The sequence below is a fragment of the Pseudophryne corroboree genome, chromosome 11 (genome assembly GCF_028390025.1).
Source record: "Pseudophryne corroboree isolate aPseCor3 chromosome 11, aPseCor3.hap2, whole genome shotgun sequence".
Classification (NCBI taxonomy): Eukaryota; Metazoa; Chordata; class Amphibia; order Anura; family Myobatrachidae; genus Pseudophryne; species Pseudophryne corroboree.
Window position 1 is genome coordinate 248,845,221 of NC_086454.1, and position 20,585 is coordinate 248,865,805.

General features: G+C 45.9%; 1 protein-coding gene across 3 annotated transcripts in view; it reads right to left on the reverse strand.

Annotated features, from left to right (window-relative positions):
- Positions 1 to 20,585, reverse strand: part of ADCY7 (adenylate cyclase 7) — a 338,110-nt gene that overhangs the window by 296,747 nt on the left and 20,778 nt on the right. The window contains exon 1 of one of the 3 annotated variants that reach the window (XM_063945332.1): positions 4,406 to 4,456. The exons of the other annotated variants lie outside the window; for them this stretch is intronic. The gene's annotated coding sequence lies outside the window, so the exon portion shown is untranslated. Of the gene's footprint in view, positions 1 to 4,405; positions 4,457 to 20,585 lie in introns of those variants that run through there. 3 annotated transcript variants of the gene reach the window in all.

Sequence of the window (20,585 nt, forward strand, 5' to 3'; positions counted from 1 at the left end):
GGCCATGCCCCTTCCCATCAAGAACATGCCCCTTTTTGGGCTGTGCACCAAATGTGCGCACTGTTCCTATTTAAGATATAGGAGGAAGGAACACCAAAATGAGGACTGCTATGGGTGAGGGGTGATGGTGCTGGGATAGGGGTGCAGGGTCAGAGGCAGAACTAACGGCGGTGCTAGGGGGCACCAGCCAAAATCTTGCCTTGGGCATCATATTGGTTAGGGCCATCTCTGATCCCAACCACAGGTATTTCGTATGTATTCCATTTTATCTATCCATCCTTGACTGAATGTGAAATAATTTAATGTCCTGTTTTTTTTTTTTTTTTTATCAATGCAGACTATAATTCTGGAACTTGCATGGTTAATGCAGCAGAATAGATTAAGAACTGAACATATTTTGTGTGGATCTGTGTAAGTTCGAGATGACCATAGCAGATAAAGCTCTCTATGGAATGCTTGCAACTTGAAGGTTTTACTATAGTACAAGACATATCTCAACATCAGATTAGATATTTTGGAGGGTACAGTGCTCCTCGTTACCAATGCCCTAGCAGATAAAGACTTTTTTTTGCTGAGGTTTCTCATCTGATTTATGAATGGGAAATGGATTACCTAAATTGGTACCACAATTCTTGGATTGCATGTTAGATTGATATCATTCTTCTTTCATGGTTTTCTCCAGCACAACAGGAAAATATGTTAATTTATTGTGTGCAGATGACATGTTCCTCTGTACTTCCTCTGATCAGCATCTATCTGTCTTTTTGTCTGTCTGTCTATCTATCTATCTACAGTGCATCCAGAAAGTATTCACAGCGCTTCACTTTTTCCACATTTTGTTATGTTACAGCCTTATTCCAAAATGGAATAAATTAATTTTCCCCCTCAAAATTCTACACACAATACCCCATAATGACAACGTGAAAAAAGTTTTTTTTTGAGATTTTGCAACTGAATTAAAAATAAAAAACAAAGAAATCACATGTACATAAGATTCATAGCCTTTGCTCAATACTTTGTTATTGCACCTTTGGCAGCAATTACAGCCTCAAGCCTTTTGAATATGATGCAACAAGCTTGTCACCCCTATGTTTGGGCAGTTTTGCCTATTCCTCTTTGCAGCACTTCTCAAGCTCCATCAGGTTGGATGGGAAGCGTCGATGCACAGCCATTTTCAGATCTCTCGAGAGATGTTCAATCGGATTCAAGTCTGGGCTCTGGCTGGGCCACTCAAGGACATTCACAGAGTGGTCCTGAAGCCACTCCTTTGATATCTTGGCTGTGTGCTTAGGGTCGTTGTCCTGCTGAAAGATGAACTGTCACCCCAGTCTGAGGTCAAGAGCGCTCTGGAGCAGGTTTTCATCCAGGATGTCTCTGTACATTGCTGCATTCATTTATCGCTCTATCCTGACTACTCACCCAGATCTTGCTGCTGAAAAACATCCCCACAGCATGATGTTGCCACCACCATGCTTCACTGTAGAGATGGTATTGGCCTGGTGATGAGCAGTGCCTGTTTTCCTCCAAACATGACGCCTGGCATTGACGCCAAAGAGTTCAATCTTTGTGTCATCAGACCAGAGAATTTTGTTTCTCATGGTCTGAGAGTCCTTCAGGTGCACTTTAGCAAACTTTAAGCGGGCTGTCATGTGCTTTTTAGTAAGGAGTGGCTTCCGTCTGGCCACTCTACCATACAGGCCGGATTGGTGGATTGCTGCAGAGATAGTTGTCCTTCCAGGAAGGTTCTCCTCTCTCCACAGAGGAATGCTGTAGATCTGATAGAATGAACATCAGGTTCTTGGTCACCTCCCCGACTAGGGCCCTTCTCCACGAATCGCTCAGTTTAGACTGCTGGCCAGCTCTAGATAGAGTCCTGGGGGTTACAAACTTCTTTCATTTACAGATAATGGAGGCCACTGTGCTCATTTGGATCTTCATAGCAGAAGATATTTTTCTGCACCCTTCCCCAGATTTGTGCCTCGAGACAATCCTGTCTCGGAGGTCTACAAACAATTCATTTGACTTCATGCTTGGTCTGTGCTCATCTTGCACTGTCAAGCGAATAATATCATTTGGCACATATAGTGGAATATTTGATAATTAAAAGGAATCTCTATAGTATAGGCTTTCATTAATTGTTAGTCACACTCTTATAAATAATAAAGATCAGTTTTTATTTATTCTCACGGATTGACTAATTTACGTTATATCCCTCACGTTAAAGAAAACAGTCAGCTATGTCTCTTATATCTAATAATTATCCCCTCTTAAGTGCTCAGAATTTCAACAGTAATTATTTATACCCATTATAATAGTTGTAAATACGCTGTTCCATCTGCTTTGGTTATTAATACTCTAATTATTCTTATTACATGAACCTGATGGTCGCTCATTCATCATGCCTTAAATACTACCCTTTTCCCTCATAGCGTCACTGATGTGATCAAGCTATTTTGTGAAACGTACGTCATCAGCGGGAAGTGGGCGTGTACTTCCTACGGAGGTTCGGGAATTATACCCGACCCGGCGCCCATCTCCTGTACAGGCTCGCTGCAGGGACATAAACCTGTCGGTTCCCTGTCGGTTCCCTGCAAAGACGGAGACGGCTTTCTAACAGACGGGTAATTATACCCAGCCCGGCAAGCTACATTTTTGGGGCTCCACTGGGGTAGTGGCTCTCCAAAAGACGGGTAATTATACCCAGCCCGGTATGTTATACTCCGGCGCCCTATTTGGATAGCGGCTCCCTAGCTGACCGGCAATTATACTCGGCACGTAATATTAGTGAGACTCGGCTGTGTATTGCTAAGACGGAGGTTTGCCGACTTGGCTCCCTGTCATTACGGAGATCACTACCCGCTCCAGGTGCAGACCCAGTGTTCTGTTATAACTACGGCTGCGATTGATTCGACCAGGTGCTTCACCGTGGCAGTGGCTCCACAGGATTAACGGGGAATCCCCCTCGTTCTGACACAGACACACCACACGGGACATCAGAAAGGTACTCAGAGCAGCCCTCTCATCCACTGTTCTCTTGTCTGCGGCCCCCCCTGCAATGCCTATATGCAACAGGGGAGGGGGCACATAGAACGTGGACAGCAGAAGCAGCTCGCACTACTCTGTCCTTTCAGTCCTTGGTGGACGGCTCTTCCCCGCTCTCATTGTACCCACCACTGCCCACTGTGGTATATGGGGCAACAGTAGAAAGGGTATCCGTTTCCACACACCAAGGGCTCTTGTTTATATCTGTTTCTCCCTATCTGATGCACTTCCAAAATGTTTTAATAACATACAGTGTTATATGGGATTTTGAATAATAAGCTGCAACATTAATAACCAGTCTTTTAGTATAGCAACCTATTAATGCTATTTATCCCCATATAAATGATAAAAGCTGTTGTAAATGTGGAGATTTTGAGACATGGACAAACGAGTTTAATTATACGGTTGTACCTTTCTATATACACGATAAGTTTGTCTGTTTGATGAATCGAGACCAGCATCTAACATCTGATTGTGTCTATTTATATTTGATAAATTAATGATCACTTGTGAGACTGTATTTATCATCAGGAGTATCAATTATTTTGTTTATAACCTGACCCCCTTTTTCCTCACAGTTCTCATTAATATCTTTACAAGAGACAGTTCATTTATTATCTGTTCTCTTGTGTCTGTTGTTATGCCAGCCATATAATTGTTGCAAGTTGGTGGACATAACTTTGTATCAATTTACATCTGCACTATTTATACAGTCTTGAACAGTAGACTGGTATAAAAGATGGCGTTATGTTACAACACCTTCACATTTTCCTTTTAGGTACAAACTTTGCCTTGCAGCAGTCTGGGTCCTAGAAATAATAAAGGACTACTAATTTAATGAGCCGCATGGGTTAATAATTCTCTGAAATAATAGCCTATTAGCATTGATAATTTCTGAATAAATATTCACACAGCTTGGTTATAAAATCTGTATTTTTAATTTATTAATATATGTATCTCAATATTTCGTTTACTTTAATCTCATTGTAGAATTATTATTATTATTACAGTATTTTGAAATTTGGGGTTAATATAATACTCTATTACCTCGTACTCTCAGGCTATCAGATGACTTGTCCTGCCTGGCTACAGAGATTTATTTTAAAAGATTAAATAAAAGTTATGTTTTAACACTGCATTTATATTTCAAAAGAGTGCGCCACACACTAAGCCTTTCTTTTAGTGAGAAACCCACTAGTGGTTTACACTAATAATGTTTAGAAAAACACTGCATACTCAGCTTAGTGGCGCACCTCCAACCCAGTTTCAATTTGACTAGGGCTTCTCTTTCTCTTAGCCCTCATTTCATTTCATCTATCGGTTGGTTAACTACAATTACTTATGTTAATTTTTGTAAAAATACCTGTGCATTATCCTTCAGACGTTTTGTCCTTCCCTCAAAATACTGTCAAGTGTGGGACCTTATATAGACAGGTGTGTGCCTTTCCAAATCATGTCCAATCAACTGAATTTACCACAGGTGGACTCCAATTAAGCTGTAGGATGATCAGTGGAAACAGGATGCATCTGAGCTCAATTTTGAGCTTCATGGCAAAGGCTGTGAATACTTATATACATGTGATTTCTTCATTTTAAATTTTAAATTTTAAATTTTTAATAAATTAGCATAAATCACAAAAATACTTTTTTCACGTTGTCATCATTATGGGGTATTGTGTGTAGAATTTTGAAGGAAAATATGAATTTATTCCATTTTGGAATGAGGCTGTAACATAACAAAATGTGGAAAAAGTGGAGTACTGTGAATACTTTCCGGATGCACTGTATATATATATCTCTCACAGGGATGCGGTCAACATCCCTCAAAAGGCCGAAGGGGTCAAGATACTGATGCTGGAACTCCGACAGCCGGGATCCCAATGCCACCCTCAGGGCATTAGGGGGCATTAGGTTTAGCACACACATGGGGGGGGGGCAGGGTAAGGCTGTGGGGGGGGGGGGGGGGGGGTTAGGATTAGGCTATGGACCACCAAGGGGGAAAGCACCACTGGATGGGGTGGTAGGTTAAGGCACTAAGGGGGTAGGGTTAGGGTTAGGCTGTGGGGATGGGGTGGGTTAGGTTTAGGCACCACTGGGGGGAGGTTAGGGTTATGCACTAACGGGAGAAGTTAGGGTTAGGGGGTAGGGTACAGGGGTTAGCATACTAAACTCACCCCTGTCGGCATTACAAACTTCGGGATGCCAGTGTCGGTATTTTGACAGCCGGCATCACGTTCGGCGGTCATCCATACCGAACCCCTATAGCAGGCAATGATATCTTTAAAGATATATATCTACAGTATATATCTATTTTAAATAACCTTTTGCTTAAATACATCATGAGACCATATATATAAGCATCCAGCATTTACCATTGGAAAATATTTTAGATGAAAAGTATTATGCAATCAAATAAACATGAATTGACAAAACACACTTTAGGCAATGGAAATTGCTTGCCACTTGGCTAGGGTAAACAAATATTTGTTATTTTCACTTATTTTATACGTCCACTAACATGTAACATCTGCAGAGAGACTTAGATTTGGTTCAAACTGAAATCTAAATTGCAGTGTAAAAATAAAGCAGCCAGTATTTACCCTGCACAGAAACAAAATAACCCACCCAAATCTAAATCTCTCTGCACATGTTACATTTGCCCCACCTGCAGTGCACATGGTTTTGCTCATTAGAGAAAATTTTTACTTCCTGAATCAGGCCTTTAGTACTTCAACCCCTATTCATTTTACTTGCCAATGGTCTGTGCTAAATTAGCTATTTTTTTTAACTCTACAGAATATTATTAGCATGTGAGCCAAGTGAAGCTAGGAGCAGATGCCGTAAGTAGTAAAATCTGATATAATGGTGCACTGTGGGATAGATCCTGATATTGATTGTAACGATGTACTCTGGGGGTAATTCCAAGTTGATCGCAGCAGGAAATATTTTAGCAGTTGGGCAAAACCATGTGCACTGCAGGGGAGGCAGATATAACATGTGCAGAGAGAGTTAGATTTGGGTGGGTTATTTTGAATCTAACTCTCTCTCTGCACATGTTAAATCTGCCTCCCCTGCAGTGCACATGGTTTTGCCCAACTGCTAAAAAATGTCCTGCTGCGATCAACTTGGAATTACCCCCATTGAATGGTTCTCCATCAATGGTGCAATCAGTACCTTCAAACTATAGCATGAAACTATTGATAGAAAACTATCAATGGTTGGAATGAGATGTATTTAGTCAGGAGACCGCTGGTCACAGTACCGACGCCTACACCCTGACCCCTTAAAATACTGACGAAGCCCATAGAGTGGGAATAGAACCTGTGGCATGGACCCAACAAGGGGCTTCATTGCGGTCACCCATACCCAACCCGTTTGAACCGTATGGGTATGGTACAGGGCTGGCCATGTGACTGCAGTGGAACAATCAGAGATGGAAGGCAGAAGCCATTGATGAAAGGGCATAAACCACCAGAAGTAGACCTTAACATAAGCAATCCATGTCCAGCCATAACTCATTTATGATGATGGCAGACACAAAGTTAAGATTCTAAGAAACATAAATATGAAGCTTCATAAAATGAAAAACACATGCACATGACACAAAACCCCCCAGATTTTGCACAAACCACAAATTGGATAGAAAAGCCACAAGAAGACAATAAGCCATGCAGACACTGACGTACATCTGCTTACATGGCTAGACATGCCTAAATGAGTAACAAAACAAACTATGAAGCTACTATCCTTTTAAAATGGTCAAACGCTCTTTTATTATAGATAGGTTTTCAGAAACTAGCAATGAAACAAAGCTGGCAGCTGTGTGCCGGTAAAATGTGTTCTTTATTTTATTTTGTACTATTTATTTTGTATGATAAATGAGAGCTATTCACCATTCAGGTATTAAGCAGTGTTAGAGTGAAGTGGTTTCAGCATAATGCGTAAGCAGGTACATTGTGTGCTCAGACTGCAATACACAGCTCTGCTGCTGTTCCACAGGAAGTCAATACATCTTTTATACCGAATTACTGAAGACCGATTTCTGTAATGACCCGTGGACAAAATGCTGTAGTATACACTATAATCCTGTACTCTCAATGCATGCCACATAACAATCATAATACTGACGTGCCACCCCCTAACAATGCAGTGTATGTGTTTTCTACAGAAAAAGTTATAACAAAAATAATATATTTCATTGGTTAAAGTCACTGCTATGCCGGACAACAGACTTCTAGTATTCAAGGATGACACAGTAGGTTCATGGGGATCCGTTTCATTTGCTGGCTGTTGGGATCCTGGCGGTCAGGATACCGATGCCAGAATCCCGACAGCTGACAATGCCGCCAGCCGGAATACAGGCGTTACAGGACTATTCCCACCCATAGAGTGGGAATAGATCCTGTGGGGAGCGCAGCGAGCCCGCACGGGGACTCTTTGCGCTTCCCCGCTGCTGGCATACTGGTGGCAGGGATGCTGCTGTCGGTATATTGACCGCCGACATCCCGGCCACCAGTAAATCATACTGAAACCGGTTCATGAGGGGTAACACACAACTAGCTTTACCCATGGTTCATATAGGACTGAATTTTCAATAACTTACAATATTATGGGAAGCAAAATAGATGCAAACTAAGACCTGCCCCAAGATCTAAGCACCCTATACAGCTTCAGCTGCAGTTTTACTAATTTATCAAAACTGCAACTGCAAGCAGTCGCATGCTGGGGGCTGCCGAGCACAGGGCAAGACTGCCCAGCATGCAAATGGCCGCCAGCGATGCGACTGCAATTCAATTGCAACCACGTCGCTAACCCTGCAAAACAAGTGTAGCCCCCTGCCTGCACGGGTGGTCTTCAGTATGCCGGATGTCGGGATCCCGGCGCACAGTATACCGGCGCCGGGGTCCCGACACCCGGCTTACCGACAGATATTCGATCCCCCTGGAGGGAGAACAAATTAGCGTGGCGAGCGCAGCGAGACCGCAAGGGGCTCCTTTGCGCTCGCCACACTGTCGGTATGCCGGCGGTCAGGCTCCCGGCGCCGGTATGCTGGTCGCCGGGAGCCCGGCCGCCGGCATACCATACTACACCCGCCTGCACAGCCTAGCTGCCAAGTCAGACGCACCACCATGTTTTGCTTCACAGTGACCGCGCGTGACGTCACGAGGCTGCCCAGAAAACGTCCCAGACCCTGGCCCTGTTTTTGCCGCACCGGCCCCGCAACACTGTGTTGCCACATCTGACTGCCCTGCAAATACCTCTGTCAATCAGGCAGAGGCATTCGTATCACTAAGAGGCAACTGCATCTCCCAGGCCGTGCGAACTGACCTGAAATCAGCCAGATGCGATCGCACCTCAGGAGCGTATGCTACTAAATAAGGCCCTAAATCCCATGCTCCATCTGCCTTTTTTTTTTTTTTACTTCATTTGCATTACGATGCCCGTTTTTCTTGAAATACTTTACCGACTTTAAGGTTTAACAATAATTTCAGGGTTCCAGAATCTGTACTATAAAGAGGTTTTATTTACTGCTCTTTATTTTAAATTCAGTTTTAACCCTACTGCAAAATATATAAATACTGCAAAACATACAAAGAATACAACTCTATTAAATATTCAAACCCATAGAAATTAGTTATACAGTACACATTAGACAAGAAAATACGTTTATTGGGGGTCATTCCGAGTTGATCGCTAGCTGAAAATGTTCGCTGCGCAGCGATGATGCAAAAAAAAAGGCACTTCTGCGCATGCGTATGCGGCGCAATGCGCACGCGCGACGTACTTTCACAACTAAGTAGTTTCACACAAGGTCTAGCAAAGCTTTTCAGTCGCACTGCTGGCCGCAGAGTGATTGCCAGGAAGTGGATGTTTCCGGGTGTCAACTGACCGTTTTCAGGGAGTGAACAGAAAAACGCAGGCATGCCAGGAAAAACACAGGCGTGGCTGGGAGAACGCAGGGCGTGTTCGTGACGTCAAAACAGGAACTGAACAGTCTGAAGTGATCGCTAGCTAGGAGTAGGTCTGAAACTGCACAATTTTTTTTCGGAGTCGCTCTGCGATCCTTTCGTTCGCACTTCTGCTAAGCTAAAATACACTCCCAGTGGGAGGCGGCATAGCATTTGCATGGCTGCTAAAAACTGCTAGCGAGCGATCAACTCAGAATGACCCCCATTATTACATGTTTTACTTTGTGAGAGCTAATCTATTGTTAGCTATGTCTTTCCTGAAAAGGTAATTCGTGGCACACCAAACAAGATTTAAAAATTGCCAAGATACACCATCAGTACCCTACAGGGGAAATAAACCCCATACACATTGGCCCCCCACAGGGAATTAAACATATATTGGCCCCCATGCGGAAAAAACCTATACACACTGGCCCCCACAGTAATTAAACACATTGGCCCCCCACAGTATTTCACACATTGGCCGCCAACAGTAATTCGACCACACACTGTCCCACATAGTAATTGCACACACTGTCACCCATAATAATTCCACACATTGACCCCCCACAGTAATTTCACATATTTGCTCCCCCCAGTAATTTCACCACACCCTGCCCCCATAGTAATGGCACAGTCTGTGCCCCACAGTATTTCAGCCCCACAGCAATCAAATAAAAAGATCACTGGCCACAACTTGTGTAAAATGTTTTTCCCTTAGTGATGGCAGCAGTGAGGAGCACTGTGAGGCAGCACGGAGCAGCACGACAAAAAGTAGCACTGGGCAGGCGGGCAGGAAGACGGCGTGCGTGACTTATGAATCACACCTCATTGTAGGTCCCAGGCCACGTTGCGGAAGAGCTCTGCATTGCCTGAGCCTGACAGTCATGATGGCAGCAATTGGGCAGCAGGCTTCTCCTGGGTGGCGGCACATCTGGCAATCCAAAGTGCTGGTCTAATCTTTCCTTCCCAGGTTGTCCAGGACCCCTTATTCATACCTTATTTATTTATTAACAGTTTCTTATATAGAGCAGCAAATTTCGTTGCGCTTTACAACTGGACACAATTTGACAATTTGAAGACAAAACTGGGTAAAAACAAACAGTCATAGAGGTAGGAGGGCACTGCTCACAACAAGCTTACAATCTTATTTTGTTTTGTACTAATAATTAATAATTATCACTGTTAGTAAATAGGCCCCTTAGGAACCTAACAGCAGCAACCTCTGACTGTCCATAAGTTGCCCTGAATGTTGGTACCATTCAATTTAGACCTCCTCAAAAAACAAACAGACAGAAAAATATAGAATTAATAGAATAAGTGCTCAGGGTCTAGTGACTCATACTAAAAAAAAAAAAAAAAAAATGATGGCTCAAGGGTTGGGGGGGGGGGGGGGGGGGATGAGGGTGGCGGGCAGACGGCTGGAGGGGACCCAGCATTCAGGAGACTGATACCGGAATCCCGACAGCCGATGAAATACCGACGGCCGGAATCCTGTCTGCTGCAGGCTATTTCCAATCGGTTGGTGGGTCCACGCCACCAACCGAGTGAAAATATAACGTGTGGCCAGGGGCGGATTGGTCATATGGTCATAGGGCTCACCAGGAAGATTCCTGGTAGGCCGACGTGTCTGTGGGGCCTGTTTTCTGTGTTGGCATGTAGACCTCCCCCCCCCCCCCCCCCCCCCCCCACACACACACACACATGACAGGCAGCCCACTGCACTAAGTAGCCTGCATTGTACCCAGTGTCGGACTGGAGCATGAAGGGCCCACCGGGGGTATGCAGTGGTAGGGGCCCATGATTAGAGGTGTGGCCAGCCTCCAAAGGGGGTGTGGCCAGTCACCACAGAGGTTTGGCTAACCATTATAGAGTACGTGGTCTGGACTCCTTGATCATTTATATAATAATTAATGCTAGTGCATGCATGATAATGTGCAAGATTAATGACAGCAATGTACTGTAGAGAATACATCATAATCCTGTGCAGTATAAGGTAACATATGTATAATATATAATTCAAGTGCACAGTCTATTTCCTGATCCCTAGAGGAGGAGGGCCCCCCAGGCAGTGGGGCCTACCAGTGGTTTCCCCTGTACCACTGTGGGCCAGTCCGAGTCTTATTGTACCTATTCATTCTGTTATTACATCTCTGCAGTACAGCAACTCTGCCATCCAGTGATGCTGCCATGGCTACACCTCTTGTGCTGCCGATGTCGGGCCACTTCTACAAAACTATACAGGGCCACATTTAGATCCCAATCAACCACTGGTCTCAGACACAACTGCAGCAAAAGATGCAAGGAAGACCGCAATTGCGTGCAATCAGGCCCTATGAGGAGGGATCACACCCCCTCAGCAGACCCCACCCCCTCATCAGACCACACCCCCATTAGGGCTGCTTCCATATATTTCCCGGGCTGGTTTTCCACCCCAATCCGCCCCTGCCTGTGGCGAGTGAAGCAAGCCACCAGGGGCGGAACTCCCGGTGGCAACGGAGTCCGTTGCCGCCGGGCTCCCGCCCTGAAGGGGGCACCTGGCTCCAACACTGTCCCCCTACCATACCCTTCCTGCCATCGCTTCCACAAAAGAGCTACCCACCGAGCAGAGGTGGACGCCGATCAGCATCAGTGCGGCACTCCGCCTCTGTGACTGTCGACTGTGCTGTGTGTGTGGTCGCGGAGGACCGCAGTGGTCGCGGAGGACAGCTGACTGAGCTTTGATTGAGGAGCTGGCCTGCCCTGCAGACTGAAGACGCACGCAAAGAGGAATCACGGAGGGGGCTTTGTCATTTAGAATAATTTACCCTGTAGCTCAGCAAGCCTGCCCGTCCGTCACCAGGAGTCCCCAGCAGCCACAGGCAGATTGGAGCTGTCAGGGGGCACAGGGAGCAGCCGTAGACTGCAGATGGCTCCAGGAAACATCACTGGGGCTGCCTCGAACAGCTTAATATACACTTGCGGGTGGTTGGCCACTCCCCTGGGACCAGCGGCCGCCTCAGCTGTTCTAATCCCGGATGTCACACAGAGGGTTCTGGGCTGCAGGTGCTGCGCATCACGTTACAGGAACCCCAGCATGGGACACAGGAGGCCGTGGTCAACGGGGCTGGCGCTGCTGCTTCTTCTGCAGGTCAGTCACTGTCTGCTTGCCTTGTGTACATCTGCAGGTTACAGCTCCAGCCTCATGTCCTGCAAAATGCTGCACCCCAGACCTCTCACCTGCTGGCCCGTGATTGCTCCCTATGCCCCCTGACTGCTCCCTATGCCCGATGACTGCTATATGCCCCCTGACTGCTCCCTATGCCACCTGACTGCTCCCTATGCCCCATGACTGCTCCCAATGCCCATTACTGCTCTCTATGCCCCCTGACTGCTCCCTATGCCCCCTGACTGCTCCCTATGCCCCCTGACTGCTCACTACGCCCCATGACTTCTCCCTATGCCCATTACTGCTCTCTATGCCCCCCTGACTGCTCCCTATGCCCCCTGACTGCTCACTACGCCCCATGACTGCTCCCTATGCCCCTTAACAGTACCTTATTCCCCTGACTGCTCCCTGTGCCCCCTGACTGCTCTGTATGCCCCCTGACTGCTCCCTACGCCCCATGACAGCTCCTTTTTCCCCTGACTGCTCCCTATGCCCCATGACTGCTCTCTATGCCCCCTGACTGCTCCCTATGCCCTCTGACTGCTCACTATGCCCTCTGACTGCTTTATATGCCCCTGGCTGTCCTTTTTGTCCCTTGACTTCCTCTATGCCCCCTGACTGCTCCCTATGCCTCATGACTGCTCCCTATGCCCCTGACTGCCCTTTATGCCCCCTGACTGCTCCCTATGCTCTCTGATTGTCCTTTATGCCCCTAGACTGGACCTATGCCCCCTGACTGCTTCCTATGCCCCCTGATTGCTCCCTATGACCCAGGCATACCCCTGACTGCTCCTTATGCCCCCTGAATGCTCCCTATGCCCCCGGACTGCTCCCTATGTTCTTAAAACACTGGCTTCTGAGTGCACCTTATGCCCTCTAACTGGTCCCTATGTCTGTGACCGATCCCTATGCCTTTGACGCACCTTTGACTGCTCCCTATGTCTCTGAGGCACTGGCCTCTGACTGCACCAGAAGTCCCTTTTTTCCTGCACCTCAGACCTAGCAGGAAAACTGCCTGATAGCCTCTCCCTCGCTGCCTGTCATCCTCTCTGTAGCGTCATCCACTGCCTCTCCCAGTATCCCACTCCCTGTCACCCAATGCCACTCTGTCTCCAACTATCTATCCATGTCACCTCTCTCTTGCTTGTCAGCCTATTCCTGTCATGCAGTGCCCCTCCCCATCATCCTCTACATCATCAACAGCCTCCCCCTGGTGTTATCCACTGCACCCCCCTGTCATCCATTCCCTGGTATCCCCCAATGCCTCTCCCTGGCATCACCGACTGCCTCTCCGTCTCCCACTATCTCTCCCTGTCAGTTCTCCCTGTCATCCACTGCCTCCCCCCCCGTCATCCTCTACATCACCTACTGTCTCTCCCTTTGGTCACCCACTGTATCATGGTGAGAGCATGATGAAAACTAGGGCACTGGGGGAAGGGGGACATGGCTCACGTGGGGGGGGGGGGGAGAAGGACATGGCTCACGTGGGGGAAGGGGTGGACATTGCTATCACACTGGGGAAAGGAGGATATAGCTTACACAGGGGAAGGGGGGAAATAGCTCGCAAAAGGTGTTACATGGCTCTCACGGGGGAAGGAATGGGACATGTCTCACACAGGGGCCAAGGGAGGGGGGACAACACAGGGGCACCTAGTTATAATAAAAGGGAGAGACCCGCCAAGCAGTCATGTGAGGGACGCCACAGCCTCAGACATACAGTAATTGAGTTTGTATGTATTCATTTTCCTATCAGTGGCGATGTGTGTGTTATTTTTCCTATCGGCGCCATTGTGTTTGTTATTTTCTTATGTGAAGCCAATGTGCTTTATTATTTTTGCTGTAGTGGTCTATTTTTTTCCATTATTTTCACTGTGGTGGCCTGTTTATTTTTGTTCACTCTGGTGGCCTATGTGCTGTATTATTTTCCTGAGGTGGCCTATGTTCTGTATTATTTTTCTATCAGTGCCAATGTGTTTTATTATTTTCCTACAGGGGATTATGTGCTTTTAGTGGAGGCCTATGTGCTTTATTTTATATCAGTGCCAATGTGTGTGGTTTTTTTCCTATCTGTGCCAATGTGTGGTGAGAGTATCATCTGTACGCAGATGATACTCAAATCTACCTATCCTCCCCTGACTTGTCCCTATCTGTACTGGACCGTGTCACTGAATGCCTTTCTGCCATTTCATCCTGGATGACATCTCGCCACCTCAAACTGAATATTTCAAAGACAGAGTTAATTATATTTCCACCGGCCAATAGTAGGTACCAACCTGATATCTCTATCACTGTTGAAAACTCGACTATCTACCCTACCCGACAAGCTCGCTGCCTAGGTGTCATCCTTGACTCTGATCTGTCCTTTGTTCCCCACATTCAATCTGTCTCAAGATCATGTTGCATACATCTAAAAAACATATCCAAAATACGACCATTCCTTACACAAGACACTGCTAAAACTCTAATCCACACTCTCATTATCTCCCGCATTGATTATTGCAATAGTCTCCTAACTGGTCTTCCCAAAACGAGACTCTCACCACTACAATCCATTCTGAATGCAGCGGCGAGGCTTATCTTCCTCGCTAGACGTTCGTCGTCTGCAGATCCACTCTGTCAGTCCCTCCATTGGTTACCTGTACTCTACCGCATTCAATATAAAATACTTTTACTCACACACAAGGCCATTAACCAAACTACACCAATGTACATCACTTCGCTTATCACAAAATATCTCCCAACCCGACCTCTTCGCTCTTCACAAGACCTGCGTCTCTCATCCACACTCATTACTCGCTCCCACTCACGACTGCAGGACTTTCATCGGGCTGCACCCACTCTGTGGAATGCCCTACCACGCACAATAAGACTCTCCTCTAGTCTCCAAACCTTCAAGCGTCCCCTGAAAACTCACCTCTTTAGGCAAGCGTATCAAATTCCAGAACCGCCCAGATAACTTTCCTAAACCTTCCTATCAAATTGCATCCACTCTGTACAGTCCACACATATTCTCACATGTCTTCTCATTCTATGCAATAGATAGGCATATGTACACAAGGGAAGGTGCTATTTCCCTATAGATTGTAAGCTTGCGAGCAGGGCCTTCCTACCTCTATGACTGTTATCACCCAGTTTGTTATTGTTATTGTTATTTCAAATTGTAAAGCGCAACGGAATTTGCTGCGCTATATAAGAAACTGTTAATAAATAATAAATAAATAAATAATGTGTGTCTCTGTGTTTTTTTAACTACAATGGGGTCTGCAATGTAGTGTAGGGTACAATGGGTCAGTAATGTAGTGTAGGGTACAGAGGGGTCCGTAATTTAGTGTAGGGTGTAAATGGGTCAATAGTTTAGGGTATAGAGGTGTCAGTGATTTAATGTAAGGTATAGAGGGGTCGATGATGTGGTGGCGGGTATAAAGGAGTCAGTTAAAAATAAAATACTATTTTTTTTGGGGGGGCACAGCATTTTATCTTGCCTCTGGGCAACTGGGATGAAGTTACGCCACTGCGAGCCACCAAGCCCAAAACATGGAAAGCGCAGCAAGTCCGCAAGGGGACTTGCTGCTGAGTTTCCGGCAGACAGGATGCCACTGTCGGTATACTGACAGCCGGTATCCTGTCTGCCGGTAAAACATACCAGACCCCACAGGGGACTAAGTGATTTTTTTAATGAAAAAATCTCCTTCTACAGTGGATTTTATAAATAAAACTGTGTTCCGGATCCAATTAGCCATGATTAGAGCCTGCAGTTTTGTTCGGGCCTGAGGGAGGCTCAAACAGAAATCTGCGTTAAATGTCTGATCGCAGGAAGTGCAGTGCAGGCGTGTTAACCCATAGCTCTGGGAACTTATCCAGGATTCTATGGGTTATCACGTGTTGGCGGGTAATTTACCATGCGAGGAAAATGAGCACGGTTGAATAGCCGCAGACGTTAAATCCGGAGGCTACCACATTTCCTGGTATCTAATTAAGAGGGTCATTCAGACACTGGCACTAATGCGGCTCACAGCGCAGTTTGCCAATTTCAGCAAACTTTGCGTGCGCAGCGTCCGCAATGTGATTGACAGCAGCGGGCATTTTCGGGGCGGCGATGCGGTGGGGGGGGGGTGAGGCGAGGTAATGGGGGCGGGGCAGGATTGTTTTCGGGGTGGCACGCAGCCGCTCAAAAAAATAAAATGGCCTCTGATCCTCGGGCAGCGCAGCCAGGGGTCAACCTACATCCAATGCCTTCGCAATTAGACTGCGAACACATCGGGAGGTGTCCCCACACATGCTAGGTGGCCTTGCCCTGTGCCGGGTGGCCCTCAGCATATGCAGAGATGAACGCAGATCTGGCTGCGTTTGTAGCCATCTGCGTTCATCTCTGAATAACCCCCTAAATCCGTCCCTATATGTACGTTCAGAAAAAACAAATGTTTGTTCATTACAGTGTCTTCATTATTGGGCAGATTATAGATATTAATTTGTATGTAAATATTTTGCTCTTTGCAACTTCTCCTTTATGTAAACGAACATTAACCTCAGCTACTAGTTTAACAAGAGAGAAAAAAGAAGCTGAATAAAAGCTGTTGGAGGGTAAACAACTCCAGCATTCGGTCACAGCCCAGAGGAAGTGGTTTCTAAGCAAGCAACAGACTAATCTGAAGCTCCAGCCTCCACTACAGACTGAGCAAGTATGAGAGACAGCAAACTGACACAGCTGCATGCAGCCTGGAGATAGGAGCTTTATTAATTCATATTCAAGTTTGTTTTTTTACCTGGTGTGATGTTTTGTATTGTGTATTATTTCAATAAATGTGTATTCTTTCTGTATATAGGGGTGCACCTGTCAAAGTAAACACTATAACATTATAGGGAGCTTTTCAGAGATGGATACATGCGAATGCAGCAGCCGCATCCATCTGTCTGCGCATGAGCACTGCGTGTCCATCACCATGCAATCGCATTCCGGAAGAATTTGATCGCATAGCATTTGACAGTCGCAGGCGTCGGGGGGGGGGGGGGGGGGGCGGCTCCATGGCATTTAGTGAGAGCAGTCCAAACAACGCAGGCATGTCCGGACCATTTTTGGGCGTGGCTGTGTGACATCACATGCAGCCACTCCGAGAAAAAAAAATGGCTTTGGGGGGAGGGGACAGGACAATATATCATTTCAGTTTGGCGACCCTAAATTGTTGAATAGTGCCCCCTCAGGGGCAGCTGGACTTACCTGTCACACCACCTACCTGACTGACAGATATCTTTCTATTACATACCTCCCAACTTTTCATTTGTTGAAAGAGGGACACACGCGCTCCCGAAAAGGGGCGTGGTCTAAGAAAAGTTAAATTTTCGTCACTGAGGGGGCATGCCCAGCGCTCTGTGAGCTGCTGGCATGCTCCCTCTGACTCCAGTGAATAGACAGAGCCTCCCAACTGCCCCCCCCACCCACCACGGGACACTGTGGCCCGTGGGTGGGACAGCGGGACAGTCCCCAAAAAACGGGACTGTCCCTCAAAAATCGGCACAGTTGGGAGGTATGATCTATTATAATCTATTCTATCTGGTGCACCAAAACAAACAAGAGTGGCACTGCGCTATAGATCAAGAATAGGTTAGAACTGCATGTGCTGCTGCAGGGAGTGGGGCTACTACCAAGCTCCACTAAAATACAGACACAGAGAAACCAAAAACTTCCCCAGCGCACAATACAAGTATGTATTGTGCGCTGGGGAAGTTTTTTGTTTCTCTATTCTATCTGGGGCTGGGGTGGTGGTGGGGGTGCTGTCAGGGGTGGGGGGCGACCAATGAGCTGAGGGGGATGAAATGGGAGGTGAAGTGTGAGGAGGGGCCAGTCCACAGTAACAAACACTGTAGGGGCTGGAGCTGGGTGCAGGGAGCAGGAGGGTCCTGGATGGGGGTGGAGAAGGGCTATGGGGAGGGAGGAGGTAGAGCAGCCAGAGAGGGGATTATCTCCATCCTTACATTGCCCGTAGAAAGCCGAAATGGTGGCTGCACTGAGCCCAGTGACCCAGAACACTGACTAGCACCTCTCAAATATTTGGGGGACGAGTTGCCCCCTTTCCCCCTGTTCCAACACCTATGAATATGATATATGTAATAGTGTTAAACTCCACTCTAATGTGCTGTCATATATAGAACATTATTATGTATTGCAGAGGCCAGAGAGCTAAGCAGAAATTTGGGATACTTAAGATCCACAGAAGGTCTTTTATTTTATCTTGGCAAACTAAACAGCATAACAACCATTTGTGTATAATATCTATCTATCTATCTATCTATCTATCTATCTATCTATCTATCTATCTATCTATCTATCTATACATCTGTATGTATATATATATATATATATATATATATATATTATATATACATACATACATGCACAAATAAAAAAGTGTATGGTTACAGTATATCTGTTTTACATGTGATATTTGTAAACAACCTTTGTTGATGAAAATCTGTATAATGAAAATCTATCAGTACAATGTTTGCTCAAACACGTAAAAGAAAAAAAATCAATTATTGCTATTATTAATATAATTTGTCACAGAGGAATCATAACAAAGATAACTATCTATTTAATGATTCCTTACCAGGCTCTCTGTATTATTCTGTCACCTCTACAAATGAGTTTCTGGAATTAGAAACCGCTTTTGTGATTAGACTAATGCTGTACCATAATCAGTGGAACACAAGTTTACCCAATATTAAAGACATCCAGAAATATTCTTCATACACACATTTCCATGCCATGGCAGAAATGGGACTTGTGTAGAAAAGTCTAAGATAATTTTCAGTTACCAGTAGGTTCCCTGAACTATCCTTAGATATATTAATGGAAACAGCACACAAGGCGCACATTCAGCCATATAGGAGTTTGATGGTTGATTTGAACAACCCGTGTTTTATATTTTGATAAACTAGGTAGGACTGTGTTTTGGGGACCACATGCTACTGTACAATGCTGAGACATTTTTTTAAATTAAGTATCGTACATAGGCCCTCATTCCGAGTTGTTCGCTCGTTGCCGAGTTTCGCTATATTGCGATTAGTCGCTTACTGCGCATGCGCAAGGTTCGCAGAGCGCATGCGCTTAGTTATTTTACTCAAAAGTTAGGTATTTTACTCACGGCATAACGAGGATTTTTCATCGTTCTGGTGATCGTACTGTGATTGACAGGAAGTGGGTGTTTCTGGGCTGAAACTGGCCGTTTTCTGGGAGTGTGCGAAAAAACGCTGGCGTTTCTGGGAAAAACGCGGGAGTGTCTGAAGAAACGGGGGAGTGTCTGGGTGAACGCTGGGTGTGTTTGTGACGTCAAACCAGGAACGAAACTGACTGAACTGATCGCAATGGCTGAGTAAGTCTGGAGCTACTCAGAAACTGCTAAGAATTTTCTATTCGCAAATCTGCTAATCTTTCGTTCGCAATCCTGCTATGCTAAGATACACTCCCAGAGGGCGGCGGCTTAGCGTGTGCAATGCTGCTAAAGCAGCTAGCGAGCGAACAACTCGGAATGAGGGCCATAGGACCTCACTCCAAGTTGTTCGCTCGCTAGCTACTTTTAGCAGAAATGCAAACAAAGCCGCCGCCCTCTGGGAGTGTATCTTAGCATAGCAGAATTGCTAACGAAAGATTAGCAATTGCTAACGAAAGATTAGCAATTCTGCTAAAATTAGCAGAATTGCTAACGAAAGCAATTTCCTTGCAGTTTCTGAGTAGCTCCAGACCTACTCCTAGATTGCGATCACCTCAGTCCGTTTAGTTTCTGGTTTGACGTCACAAACACGCCCAGCGTCCGACCAGTCACTCCTCCGTTTCTCCAGCCACTCCTGCGTTTTTACCTGGCACGCCTGCGTTTTTTAGCACACTCCTTGAAAACGGCCTTGTTCGCCTGTGAGTAAAATAGCATAGTTTTGTGTAAATTTGCTTAGCGCGTGCGCCCTGCTGTGCATACGCATGCGCAGAACTGCCGCATTTTAGCCTATTAGCAATTCTGCTAAAATTAGCAGCGAGCGAACAACTCGGAATGAGGGCCACAGCTGTCTCTAATCAATTGTTGGAAGAAACATGTTTTTATCATAATAAACACAGATATAATATATCTTTATGGCAAAGCACAAAAAGACAATGCTCAAGTCCAAATCATTATCCTCTATGGCAGGGCCGCGATATGCAGCCTATGGCACCCCATTTGCTGTGGATCTACATATGCCAGCATCATCATGCCCTGCAATACTTTTGCTGTAAAGGCATGCTAAAACGGTGGAAAGGAATGCTGGTATGTGCAGTCTGACAGCAGCTGGGGCACATCAAGCGAGGATTGTGCAGTCTCCGTACGGGACCCCTTCTCTCTAACAAGTAGAGCAATAAGAGACCCTAGCACTGTCCCAGATTCTAGTACACATGGGCAGGTCTCCGGAAATATAGTGTGGTTGTC